The sequence below is a fragment of the Ambystoma mexicanum genome, chromosome 11 (assembly GCF_040938575.1).
Source record: "Ambystoma mexicanum isolate Mex_15411 chromosome 11, UKY_AmexF1_1, whole genome shotgun sequence".
NCBI lineage: Eukaryota > Metazoa > Chordata > Amphibia > Caudata > Ambystomatidae > Ambystoma > Ambystoma mexicanum.
The window spans coordinates 246,191,250-246,206,513 of NC_090934.1; positions in this window are offsets into that span (position 1 = coordinate 246,191,250).

Below are 15,264 nucleotides of genomic sequence, written 5' to 3' on the forward strand. Positions count from 1 at the left end.
ACATGTAGAGTTGTCAGGGTGAAATCCCTCAAACTCATGAGGGCTTCTGAGGTAAGAAATGAATTGACATATTGGGTTAACGCCTCATTGATCCCACAATCCAGGTTAGACGTTAGGAGGTCTTGATACCTCAATCTGTCTGACCATTTCCTTTGCCTATGAGTCATTGAGGCCTGGAAAAGACCCAGAACCCTACTGGGAGTGAGATTAGTGAATATAGCTTTTTTATTAGCTGAATTAGCCACCTCACCCACTCATCCCAACAGTATTCTGCCCACTGTTATCTTCCATACATGCCAGACACAGTCTTTACAGCTGCCAATTATAATTTCACCACTACGTGTCTCCGTGTTTCATAGGGTGGAAACATCCACAACTTCAAGTGCAGACTCTGGCCCGAGGTACTTTGTGAGGGGTAGGAGAAGGTGTCATAGCATTTACTTCAAGCACATAGGCATGTAGGTGTCCATAGCCATCTGTAACAGTGTTGAACTCAGGGTTGAACATCTATCATTTGTACCTGCAATAGATCTGCGTTCTTTCTTCTTTTCCTCTTTTTGTGTCTTTCCCCCAATAGCGTCATGATGCCCTCAGGCGAGAGTGCGCTCTAAAAGTAGAGTTAACATAGCATAACATTGTTGTCCAAGGTTTGAATCTGGTGGCTCCACCATTTTTCATTTTAATTAGTTAAGTAAATAGTCAATTGTAGTCCTGTTGCATTTAATAAGTATTTCTTTATTGTTGTTATTCAATTCTCCCTCTGCTTTTTGCAATTGTTTTTACATACTCTCTTTAATGAGATCCTCTTACTGGCTCTGGTACCCCAAAGGGGTTGGCTGAGGGGGCAAAATGCCTCCCAGAGCCAGTGGAGGATGGTACCAGGGGAGGTATGGGGTGGTCCCCTGTCCACCCTCATGTGGTCCCTATTGCTTGACATGGAACAATCAAAGAAACCCCTGCTGTGAGACCCACCCCAAAACAAGAGAGAAGGAAGCGCTTCTTAGGCAGACCCAAAACACGAGAGGGGAACAAACATGTTATCACAGTCAATAGCATTTGCAATGTCTCAGTAGCCATTTTCCTGATACTGCTGCAATCTGAATCACGGAATACTAAGTCTCAATTCCAAGACCTAATGAGATGCTCTACTAATGCCAGCGACTCGTGCTTAACACAAAGTTGCAAATTCAAGGGTTCCCAACCGCGCTTTCAGAGGAGTTCCTTTGAAGACCCAGGGAGATGTTCCGTGATCGCCAAAGAGCTACAGTTGACACAGTGCTGCAAGCTTGTGGTTACCCCAACACGAGTGTGGGATATGATGTTAGCAGATTATCCTCTCCTAGCACTGTGTTTCCCCACAGGAGACACAATGCTGCAAGTTTGTGATTACCCCAACATGAGTGTGCAATATGAAGTTAGCAAATTATCCTCTCCTGGCAGAGTGTTTCCTCACAGAAGACACAATGTCACAGGTTTGTCAGTACCACAACACGAGTGTGGGATATTAAGTCATCAAATGATCCTCTCCGGCAGAGTGTTTCCTCACAGGAGACACAATGCTGCTAGTTTGTGATTACCCCAATACGAGTGTAGGATATGAAGTTAGCAAATTATCCTCTCCTGGAAGAGTGTTTCCTCACAGGAGACACAATGCTGCAAATTCGCCATGAGCCAGCATGCTCTGCAGCATTAGGGAATGTAAGACACTTTCAGGTGTTTTTCCTGGATACAGTCACAGGCTATGGAAAGCGGTCTCGGTGCAGCACAAACAGCGCTAGGGAAAGGAAGCATGCAATCCAAATGGCTAGGAGGCCACTAGAAAACCTGTCCCGGCCCCCCAAGCCCAAACCGGGGCCAGGTGTATCCAGGGGCAGCAGACACTCCCAATTCCGACCTAAATGCATGAGACATGTATAGCCATTCACTAAGAGCTCAACCCAGGAAGAACACTATAATACCCAGATACCTAGGTCAATGTGTGTGAGTTGTTGGAGGAATTTGTGACAGGCAGTAGGAATGCCTTGGAGAGTGATACAAGGATCATCAAGAAGGTATTGGAGATAAGTGGGGGAGAATGTGTTGGGATGCACGTACAGCTCTCATTCCCACACAAACAATTCAGGTTCAGAAAAACCTATTAGCGCACGAGAAAGTGAACATGTGCGGCTGCAGGGGGGTGGAGTTCTCAAGTGGGAATAACAAAAGTATATATTTTATAATAGTTATAGAAGCATAAGTAGGCCAGTAATGAGGCACCTGTGCTATTGTGAAGCAGTAGTATAATATGATGTGTAACAATGACGATGTAGACACAGGGCCTGGTTGCAGGAAATACTGAAGCATCACACCATATTGGAAGTGTATCAAGATGTAGGTTGTAGGTCTGCGAAACCAGAATGGAATGTGACAGCAGAGCAAGGGTAGGGCTAGGCCCGTCCCAAAGGACAACCCCATGGGAGCCAGGTTAGAGGTCTCGAGCTGCCAAAATGCTTGGCTTAGATTGAAAGCACTAGCGCCCCCCAGAATAATGGCCATCCTATGTGAATTGCCAGGCAGCTTGAAAATAGAGTATATAAATCCCTCAGAATTAAGTCGATAAGGGTGGTCCTCAAGCAAGCCAAAGAATGGGAAACTGATAAGGGGGGTACGAGGACGAGAACATCCCGTGATTTGTGATATGAAGAGCAAGAGGTGATGTGCTCTGAAGGAGATGAACCTCTCTCACCCCCCAAGGTGCTTTAGAGTAAGGCGAATCCCATAAATACTCTTGCGATGTGCCAGGGTGGCGTGCTAAGAGACCCTGCATGGACACATATCATGTGACATATAGAGGCTTAGACTTTATAAATAGGCACCATTTTCATAGCTATGGTAGAAACATTTGTCCCTGCATGGCTGCGTGGTAAACACAGACCCAACAAAGAAACCTGAATAGGCCCAAGGGCTGACGATAGAGAAACCCAATATGTTAGCTCCCATAGAAACACTTTTCTGTCCTGCAACTGTTGCCAATACGTGTTATCCCAACAAAGAATGAGCCCTGCAAGCCACAAGACAGTACCAGGTGCCTCACAGTGCACGTTCATCACAGCCTTGCCAAAGCAGGCCTCCAAACCCCACACAGCCAAACATTAGTTATGGCACCCACAGCCCTCCCTGTCCAAGACCCCTGAATTCCACATTAGTAAGTGACCCCAGACCACCAACCATAAACCCACTGGTCATAAAAGATCTAAAAGAACATGACTGATCTACCTTATTTCATAATGACAGAATTTGTAATGTGAGGTACAGGAGTGCAAAGCTAGGGTGAAAGCCTTGGGTGCCGATAGTGTGATACAGAATGAGTGAAGAATGTGTGGGTCTGTGTGATCTTAAGCCTCCCCTGTGTCAGTCCCCAAACCTCCCAGGTGCATGCCATAATCATAGAGTAGCATTGTCTTGCACAGTAATTAATTGTGTTCCCTGGACATGATGAGCCCAGCAGACCCCACGTGATGGAAGACAGACAGACGGGGCTGGGACCAATGGCCTGGCATCTTGTATGGAGTGGGCTTACCATGCGTAGCGTCTCACCAATCAGCCACATGGGTTTTTACTGTATATGTTTTCATCACTGATGATGATTTGTTTCCTTATAGCATTCTGCTTGTACCATTTTTTACAACAGAACGTTCTTGAGCAGCTGAGTTGCTGAGCTGGCATACCTATTTTTTGTGTGATTAAAACGTGTTATCCTTGCAAGAATCTCTTGGCATTTTTTCCCCAAGCAGGTTGTATTTTTTCTGGCATGAGCATTTGTGGGCGTGCCTTCAGATGCCAACAAATCTATTTGTGTAACGGGGAGGCATGGCTGGGCACCCGCTTGTCTGGTATCACGAGAATCAGACTATTATTTGAAAGGGCAACTTTGACCTTGAAATTGTCCACTGCGTTCATGCTAATAACCAGGTGCACACCATGTGACTAGCCCAATGGGGCGGGTAGCATCCAAGGTAACTCACCAATCCAGTAACTGGGAACCAAGGTAACAGACTAGGGTAACCATGTGATAGAGTGCAGGGATTGAATAGGATGTGGCCAATCGGCCAAGAGATTGATCGCATGTATATAGGTGGTAGTCAATGAGGGTGGGGGCATAACACTGTATACTGGTTGCATCATGAGCGACAATGTCTTTCCTTAAAAACCTTGTAGATGCATTGAACTAACAGAGAGCTCTGTGTCAGTTTGGCTCTATGGGACCTTCTGTCACCTTTTTGTATACAAAATAAAACTCGTTTTACTTGCAAACAGGTGCACCTAGCATTTTCCCTTAGAGAAGTGTTTTAATTGGTTGTCTGGAGGTCTTGCCTTGCGAATTTGGTGACTCAGACATGATCCCACACCCTCCATGGTGACAGAGGATTCGTGGCTGCACATCCTAAGGGGCCGCACCCACCTGCTGCGACCAGTCTCCTGTGCACAAACTGGAGAGGTTTAAAGGAGCCGTGTGGCCTGAATTATTGTCTACTCTTTGAAGCAGAGCGCCGCCCCCAGATTGTGCAGGCCGTTGATGGGACCCCATGATGGAGGAACTCGGAAGAGCGTGTAGATGTAAGTGCACTTTTGCAGGAGAAAACAATAACGGGACGGGGTGTGAGACTGTCGGGTTGTGTGTGTCAGTGTTGATGGTGAAGTGGATGTGGAGTGGAATTGTAAAGGGGCACTGGAAAGCCACAAGATAAAGGGCGGGAAATCCTGCACCCAATTAATGGAAAAAGCAAAAGTAAATTCCAAAGTCTGCTTTATTAATAGTCAAGATAAAGCAGGGACAGCAGTATGCACACAAGTCGCAAAGGCTCTCTGAGATTTCAATACAGAACAACAAATTATAAATGATAACTGCATCATCGCTGACGTAATATCACAATCTTAGTATCAAAAACCTACAGGGTTGGGGGATTGGTTAGGTGAACTGTCTACATATACAACATATAGGGGTTAGTCTTTTCATTGGACGTAACTATCTAATGGCCCCACCTTAGACCATCCGTAATTTGATAAGGGTAAGAAAGGCATCATCTTGGCAATAGGTAATTGGCAAATGCAACATTTGCAGTACAGCATCACATTGACAGTTTTGATTTGTTGGCATCTATTTTACTAACTTTGAGCACTTGGCAGGTCATCAGCTCATGAGCAGAAATAGGGGTAGGTGGAGCGAAACCCAGGAACTGCTTTTTCCAATTAAATAAGACACCAGCCCTTATTTCCTAGACCCTGAGCCAGGACATCTAGCTTTGTATTTGGCCTTTTCAGGCGTCTCTGTTCTGGGAATTTGCGGGGAGTAGAGGCAGGTGCATATATGTGTCTGGTCCTGCTCACTAGATAGCGTCTTCCAATTACAGGTCATGTGTGAGAAGACAATGTTTTGAATTAGTATGCTCAGCTTTTACCATGATATGAGCTAATATTAATATGAGTGTTGTTACCCTTCCTGACCACTGGAGAATAAGTCAATCCATTCCTCATAAAGTGTTAAGCTTCTAATTAATCGGCACCAGGCATTCAAAGATCATTTGTTCTCTACCTAATCCAAGAGAAATATGTCTCACGCTTGGGGATTATTATATTCTGTTATCTTCAGAGCCATGCAGACCTCCATTATTTTACCATAACCTTGGAAGGGGGCCATGCAGCCCCTGGCTATCGTTGCATGGATCCGTATTTCAGCTAATTCAGCAAGTCAAACATTTCTGCAGCCTCAAGGTTTCTCATTCACTCTAGTGTTGCTTAAGCATCCATTTTATGCAAGATGGCCTCTCATTACTGTTGCATTTCCACGTTTAGCAAGCTATAAATGTACATTGTTTTTGTTGCATTTCAGTGTGTACATTGGCTATGCTATATTCTTCATGTCTATATGGTGCATGCAATATTCTTGTGTATAAATGCTGGTTTGTCCTAGTGTTCATGTTTCTTCATGGTGAGTGCATATCTGCTTCATGTCTATTGTAGGTGTGTATGTCAATTGGCAATGAGTTCACTCGTTCTCTCCATCTTTGGTTACATCTGGTTAATTTCTTCTTGTATTTGTCTGAGATAAGGCTGATATGGTTGCCTAAGTGCACAGCATTTCTCACCTTTACGGTATTGGGTTGGGGGAGGAGCAGTAACTATGAGTAACATATTCATCTGCCTCTGGACACCACCCCTCTGCTCACCAGGAGGGGATCCAGAAGAATAGATAAGAGATCCAATCATCATCTAAAATGTCTTCCACTTCTCTGTCATTTTGGTATGTAAATCTGTTAACAGAGTTAAGTGCTCTTTGAGCGCCCGATTTTCTTCATCATGGGCGGGTGTATACGTGCCGCAACATGGGCCAATTTGTGTGTAAATGCCCCTCAATGGCGATTATCAGTTTGAGTACGTACCTGTTCTGAAGGGTCATTCGTTTTATGGCCCTTAGCTCTAACTGTATGGCATTAAATCCCTTCACTGTTGTGTTGATTGTTTGCAACAAATCTCATCTCATTACTTGGAGCCATTTCGCATTGGCAGTGACCTGCACTCCATGAAGGACAATAGCAGAGAAAATCATGGCTGTTTTACTAAACAATTTGTATTCATCTGGTATATCCTCACAAGCATCCTCTGATTTGGCTGAGAAACTGTTTTCCCTTTTCTTACACATATGATTGAGGGACCTTATTTTCCTCAAATGTGTATCCATTTTACGTAAGCCCAGTAATTTGTATATCACTTTGGGGCACTACCAGAGTGGGTATGTTTATTCGCACTATGGAACATAACCCTCCACAATGTGTGGGAAACTTCATGTATGCCCTCGACCCACAATCCCAGTAGTGGTCCATCAATACTGCTGTACCTGTCTTCATGCCTTGTACATCGAAGATGGGTTTATACCCAGTATTTTTCCCAACCTTATTGTACCATTATATCAGAAGCATAGGGTAGCATTTCTCAGGGGTATTATCTCTACTGGTCCCCCCTCATCGTTGACCCATGTGAGTAACTTTGTAATGTTAGGTAACTGATTGGGATATTGTTGACTTGCATTTACCGCAAGCTCTTCCCATTGTTCCAGCAGCTCTAGTGCTTTGCATACCACTAGTCCATCCATACACCCCTCAGGTGTAAGTATGTGTTTACCTTGTACCCCTTCTCTGCCAAGACTATCATCAACTATATTGAGTCTTTTATGCTCTGTTCTTCTGTCTTTCTGCACACCAAAATGTCATCTGCATATTGCATCACTATACTGTCAATATGTATGTTTCCCAGGTCCATTTGGAGGACTTGATTGAACATGGAAGGAGACTCACAGTACCCTTGAGGTAATCCTGTATATTTCCACTTATCTAAGGGGAATTGAAAAGAAGGTATTCTTTAAATCAATCACAGTAAACTATTGGGCTTCAGATGGAATATTACACAATATGGTAGCTGGTTTTGATTTTATGATTTTCTATGCTTTGTATTCCTTCTGCGCCTCTGAGCCTGAGTGCATTCCCTTTTGGAGTCAGTGCTGATCCTGGAGCTCCAGTCCATGTCTTCTAGGTGCGTCATATCTCTGTGAGATTGGGAAGGATTTCCAAAAGCATGGGATCTGGACTACCTCTTTTGTCTATGTCGCTGTGAGATCGCATGGTCACTTTCCCTGTAGTCACTTTTTGGGGCAGGATAATACACAGTTTCTTATTCAGACTGTTGTATATATTCACTATCCCTCCTTTCAGGTGGCCTGGAGGAATCCACCCATTTCCCTGAATGCCCTATCTAGGCTGAAGATTTTGCATTTCTCTTTCAGCTAACCACCTAGGTGGTCTCTCTGTAGCACCATCATATGTAAGTCTAATTCTCTGAACTCCTCATATTTCTTTTCAGGTTCAAAAGTACTCACTGGACTATCTTTGACCTCCCATGACACACTTGTCTGGCTATCATCCCTTCTGTTTGGTAAAGGTGAATAGCCACTAATACCAGCTGGATTTTCTGTTGCTTCAGAAAATGTAAATCCTGGTGCATTAGATCAAAATCCTTTTGTGAGTCAATCTCTTTTATGATTAACTGGCTATTTTGTCATTTTAGCCCATTAATGGACTGTTTGAGGGCCATCATTTCATCCAAAAATAAACTATTGTGGTTAGTCTGGTCACTCACCTTATGCTGAAATTGGCTTAAGGTTTCTCCACTCTTTTTATGTGAATCTTGCTGCTGAGAGAACTAAATGTCTCGCTCTGCACTGGCCTGTTGTTACCTAATGTTGGTGTTGTTCAAGGAGGCTTTCATATTTGAGTTCACTAATTTGTCTTAGCTCTGGCCTGTTCTTTAAGTGCCCGAGTTATTGCTGGACTTGTTCAGTCAACTGATGTCCCTGTTTCAGGTCTTCAGTCTGCTTCAGCACACTGGCCCCTTTATTTTGCAAACCTTCTTCTATTACTTGCAAATGGAAATACAACACCTAGCCTCTTGCTCATGCCATCTCCCCGAATGAAGAGCTTGGCTAGGGGACGTTTCCTGTCTTCTTCTTCTTCTTCTTCTTCTTCTTCTTCTTCTTCTTCTTCTTCTTCTTCTTCTTCTTCTTCTTCTTCTTGCCTGCCCCCAAGGGATCACCAGCGCCGGAGAAATCTCCCCCTGCATCTCCACTGTGGAACATAACTGCAGGAGCAGCTGTTCCCCCTCCCCCTCCCATCCAAGAAAGGTGCACTTCCAGAACACCTGGTGAGCTGATCCTCCACTGCCGACTGCAGCCAGTGTGCGTTCTGCACAGATTTGGATCGGATCAGGCTGTGAGGCGAATGCCTGACAAAATGGTCGTCAGCCATTACTACATTTGCCTGACCGTGTTGCCTAGCAATGCAATCGTCTTGATCACCGAAGTCCGCCGGTAGGCGGAAGCCGCTTCGAGGAAGGCCCGCGAGAGCAAAGCCCTTCCTGTCTGCCCCTTTTCGCCTCTGGAGACGCTGGGCCAATACTCTTTTACCAACGCTCATCCTGGACTCAATTGCTATGTGATTAGAGTACATCAGACTAGACTGTTCCACAGTGCTCTTAGAAACTGCCTAGTGTGAAATACGATCCCATCATATTATTCCTATTAATGTACCATCATCTGATGCCTACAGCGTATGCACATGTCTCAATGCTCACTGTCTCATGTTTAATACCTAAATGTCTCAGTATTCTTGTGTTAACAGCTACACTTCCTGAATACGCCCCTTGATAGCCCACTACTCTGTTATCCCCTATTTCGAAGTTACTTAGCTTTCGCAGATCTGCTGCACACATGATAGCTACATATTTGTCATGAATGATTGCTCTAAGCATATATCTGCACACTGATATTCCTTAGGCAGTTAGCACCTCATCCTATCAGAGCCACCTCTGCTCTATCTCTCCTCTCTGCATTCTCACAACCAAGTACTCCAGCATGTTGTCAGGACTACACCACCAGATAAATATGCTACTCTTTATAGGCACACTCCTCGCCACAGCGATGTATGGAAGGCAGTTTTTACCCTCTTGCCTACTTAGCTCCAGCATTATGATGCCTTCAAACACCAATTCCACACCCACTCACGCTAGTCCCTACACCACGCATCCTCTCACCTTTGTACCTAATAGCAGCTCCAGACTCTGCAGACTCAGGACGCTCACTCTACCCAGGATCCTCTCCTCTCACTACATTCCAACCTCACTCAGAAAACTCAGATTAGGATCCCGCACAGCTGTTATTCACAACTCTCCTCCCAGCAATCCTCAAACCTTTGTCTTATGTACCAGTACTACGCCCACTCCAAAATCATCCAATCCATCCAACTCCAAGCCCAAAAAAACAAAACAGCAGGGTCCAAACAGAGACCAGGTAGCTCCACTCCTCAAATGTGCACTACTTAACACCCGCTCGCTCACAGCCCATGCCCTGGAAATAAATGATCTTATCTCTAGTCTCGACTTAGATCTGTTAGCCATCACTGAGACCTGGCTACATGAAGCATCAGGTCCATCCATAACTTTCACCGTACCAGAAGGCTACTCCATCCTCAGGCAAAACAGACCCAAAAAATCAGGAGGGGGGGTTGCCATAATCTATAAAGACATCTATCATATCAGACCTACTCCCCACTCATGGGAAGGTAATGCAGACATACTATCGGCCAAACTGCCTCTCTCTCATAACAACACAATCAACATCCATGTCATCTACCGGCCCCCATGACTCCCAGCTGATTTTCAAGGGCAAATCACTCACCTTCTCATTGAAAACCTAAATGAATCCACTAAAACTATACTCCTAGGTGATCTCAATCTAGGCTATAACGACCCCAATGACAAAACAGCAATATCATTCCTCAAGGACCTCTCCAACTTAGACTTCACACAAAAAATGATGTTGCCCACCCACACCAAAGGCAGAACTCTGGACTGGCTGGCCGACCATAATTGTAACTCCTCTGTCACCCCCAACACCTTCCTCCCATGGACAGATCATAGCTGTATACAATTCACAATCCCCACTGCACCAAACACTAAAATCACAATACACAAATCTGCCACTTTAACTAGAAGTTATAAGAAATTAACTGCAGACAACCTACGCCCCCTTCTTAACACACCATGCCTGGCCCCACCTTTTTCACAAGATCCAAATATCTTAGCAGACATTCTTAAAATCACGCTCACTAACGCAATAAACTCTATTGCTCCTTTAGTAGAAAAAAAAGAAAAAAAGTCTTTCCACACAAACTCATGGTTCACAGAAGACCTCCAAGCTCTACGCAACAACAAGCATCAGGCGCTTAAAAACTGGCAGGCCAACCCGTGCGACACCACTAAAGACTTATCCAAAGACGTTGCAAAAAAATCTAAAGTTGACATCTTTAATGCCAAATCTGAGGCCTACAACCATCGAATATTAGACTCTAAGTCCCATTCGAGAGAACTCTTCACCATCTTTAAGGAGCTTACAGTACCTCCCATCTCTACTGACGAGATCATCAAAGATGAAGCTTGGTGCAACAGTATCCAAGCTGCCATGCTCAATAAAATAGACCTCCTACAAAACAAAATCCTTGACCACTACAATACCCTACCGAAACTGAATCAGCCCACACATCCTCCATCCTCCAGCAAAATCATTAACGTCCCCAAATTTGCCGTAAACGAAGTCTCAGAATTAGAAGTCATGGACATTTTGAAACATCTAAAACCGTTGACCTGCAAAGGCGATACATGCCCCCCAAAGTTAATTAAGGACTGCGCTGGACCACTTGCTCCACTCATTACCGCATTCATTAATGCCTCCATTAAGACCTGCTCCGTCCCAGACAGCCTCAAAGAAGCCTGGGTGCGCCCCATTCTAAAAAAGCCGACTCTTGACCCCACGCTGCCTAACAACTACAGACCTATAACGACAGTCCCTTTCCTTCTCAAAATTCTAGACGAAGTGGCACACAGCCAAATCCAACTATACTTAGAAACAAACTCCATCCTAGGTAACAGACAGTCAGGATTCCGAAAAAAGGACATGGAACAGAGACTGCTCTCCTGGACCTAAAAAGCCAAATAACGAAGATACTGGACACAAGTAAATCTACCCTCTTCCCCCTCCTTGACCTCTCAGCAGCGTTCGGCCTAGTGGACAACAAAACTCTCACTGCACACCTCTCTCACTCAGCATATTTCTCAGGCCAAGCGACTTCATGGATAACATCCTTTCTAGAAGGCAGGGCCATGAAAGTCTTCTTTAACACATCCAATGCAATACCATCCATAATACACTGCAGTGTTCCACAAGGATCTTGTACAGCACCTACGCTGTATAACCTCTTTACAAAGCCTCTTTTCGATAAACTGGACGCACTTGGGATCACATACACCAACTATGCAGACAATACCCAAGTACTCCTTCCCCTAACAGGCTCATACCACACAGGCGCCCTGCCTCTAAAACATATATACGCCACCATTCAAGCCTGGATGTCCACTAATGGCCTATGTCTTAATGGTGATAAGACTGAGATCCTTATTCTCGGCCAAAAGTCCACACTTGCTAAACTAGATAGTCTCTATGTCAATTTTAACATTGACAACTGCACCATCCCAGTCCTATCTTCTGTGAAAACGCTAGGGGTCTACATTGATGCAACTCTGTCTATGAATATTCAGGTTAGTGCCATTGTCTCCACCTCTGCATTAAGCACCAAATTCATCAACGCCATCAAACCATTCCTAACCAAACAAAACTGTCTATCAATAGCAAGAGCTACCATAGGCGCAAAACTCGACCATTGTAACGCTCTCCTAGCTGGCACCTCTGAAAATAACCTAAACAGATTTCAGGTCACTCAAAAGAACACTCTGAGAGCAGCCTTAAGCACCTCAAAAAAGGACCACATCTCTCAGGTAAGACAATCTGTTCACTGGCTCCCTGTTAAAGAGCGTATCACTTTCAAGGTTCTGACTACAACCCACAAATGCATCCATCGGACTGCACCGTCATATCTTTCAGACACTCTCCACAGACTTGCCTCATCCAGACATACCAGACTATGCTACACCAACCAACTTACTGTACCACGTATCAACAAGACTACCGCGGGAGGACGAGGATTCCCCTACATAGCACCTAGACTCTGGAACAATCTCCCCCAAGAGCAGAAAGCTCACTCACAGCCTTCAGAAAAAAACTCAAAACTTCTCACTTTAACTAAAACCACCACCGCCCACAGCCAAACATTTACACAATGCTAATGTTTTCTTAAACCTGCATGTTTTGTCTCCATGTTGTAACTAAGTCCCTCTATTGCTGTAACCAGTGCCACGATGCCTCAGGGCTTCTTCTGTGCGCTCAACAAATATGAATAAATAAATAAATAAATAAATAAATAAATAAACACATAAATAAATAAATAAATCTACTTATGGATGCCCACCCCATGAATGTCTGTACAGAGGAAGACATTCATTCAAATAGAACCCCACCAATGATTTAGTCTGTTGGACTTATGTACTGTAATGAATCAGGAGTAAGAGTCTGACACAGCACCGTTATGATGATTGCCATAGGCTTGTATTAAAAGAAAAGAAGCGTTTGAGAAATACCTACCTCGCTTTATTGCTACAAGGGGTTTCCCTTCCTCAAGGAAACTAAAGGATGTCGGTGTCAGAATGCGCAAAAATAAATTGTTCTCCGGCCTCTGTCCAAATTCCTAACCTGACCCTTACATGATAAAATCAAAATACGTTGCAAAGGGATGTAGTCTTTCAACTGGCCATCTGTAGCTTTTTTCAATGGTTCAACACAAAGTTCCAAAAGGTGCAAAAATAAACAAATAATCGAAGTTCCACAAGAATCCACAATTCTCAGGAAAGGCCCCCCCTTCCCCTGAGTTCCTCGGTTTCTTTACAGCTCACAAGCATAGTTCTCTTTCTCAGAATATGCAATTCTCCAGTCCAGTGGCTATGGCTCCCTTCCCCTGGATTTCATACACTCAAGGGGTTCTCTACCTCTCCTTGATTATTACAAACTGCTCAACTTTCCAGTCCAGGGGGTATGGTTCCCTTCCCCTGGATTTCACCCATTCATGGTTGTCATTTCTCTTCTTGCTTCTTATACTTTATTCACAATTGATTGCGGGCACCAGACTTGCATTCACATTGTTTGGTATACTCTCCCCCCAGGGTTTTCACAATATTCATTTTAAGCTGGTAAAATAGCTGAGTGGGTTGAGCACTCGCTGCTGCAATCTGAGCGTGATCTGCATGTCGCAGGTTCGGATCCTGGCAAGGCCAACTCTGCCTTTCATCCTTCCGAGGTTGATAAATGAGTGCCAATTTTGGTTGGGTGACATTGTATATAAATATGTGCTCTGTAAAGCGCTTTGGATAAAGGCGCTATAGAAATAAAAAATCATTATCATTATAATTAATAAATAAAACATCATTATCATTAGAATTCGGTGGATGTCCTAGACTCACAATAGACTTACTCCAGCTAATCTAGAATAGGGCTGCAAGATTTATCCTTGGCCTCAAGCCAAGGGACCATACCTATCCAGCCCTAAAATCTCTCCACTGGCTCCCATTCGTTGCAAGGATCAAATTCAAATCCCTCTGCATCATCCATAAAGCTGTCTGGGGCCAGGCACCACACAATCTATAATTCACTCTCACTAAATACTCTCCCTGCAGATCTTTATGTTCTTCTGGCACCAACTCTCTTTGTGTCAAGCGTTTCGGTTTGGGAAGTCAAAGGGTTTGTGTCATACCTTGAGTGGGAAGGGGTACACCATGTTCCTGCCAGTGAGCGTCCTTCCCTCCCAATGGGGTTATCTCACCACTTATGGCCCTCCATCAGGCAGCCAACCCCAGGGTTGGAATCAAGCAGTGGCTGCCCTTCCATGGCCATATGGGAAAAGAGTTTCACCGGAGAGGGAGTGATGATAATGCTAGATTCATCACAGTACTTACTTTAAATCTCTCTGTGCTTGTGCACTGGAGCAGTCAGGAAGCCATCCCGGGTCATCTCATTAGAAGCAATGGGACCTGGTTAAGGATGGTACTCCAAAAGCCCTTCTGTCCTTCTGGTTCCCTCCAGATGTTAGTCCCACCTTTGTCCTTGTCTCATCATTGTCTGGTTGTCTCTTTGTCTGACCATCTGATCTGCTCTCCAAGATCTCATCCTCTCATCTGAAATTGCATTTCTGAACAACTCAAATATGAATTAAAAAATCTTCAACATGACACTTTTCTCCAATTTGCAAATAAGGGTCACAACCCATAAATTTCTAAATTTGTCTAATAATGCGGATCACACTGAACCATGTCTTGCATCGGAAGGGGGTTTCATGCACGAATGACAGATTTTTTGATTTCCCCAGAATGGATGACAGTTAAAATCTTTATAACTCACAGACAGGTATCTGATTCAATAAGGTACCATATTACTCTGTACCCTTTCCAGGGAAGCGACAATCACATTTTAGCTTAGAACTCTGGTTGGCAATCTCTAATTTTGAGGAGATTCCTGCCAAATAGTGCTATTTTCCAAAGACATATGCACCATTTCTGTATCTATTACAGTTACCCCAGTTTATGAACAACATATGATTCCCAATATAATCCTACAAGACCCTTTTTAATTACATGCATACTTTTTCAATTAATTAACAACCTTTCTGTTTCCAAAACCTGTATGTGGTCTGGGCCTCTGGCTTTTAATGTCTTAGGGCCTCATCAGGAGTTGTCTGGTAA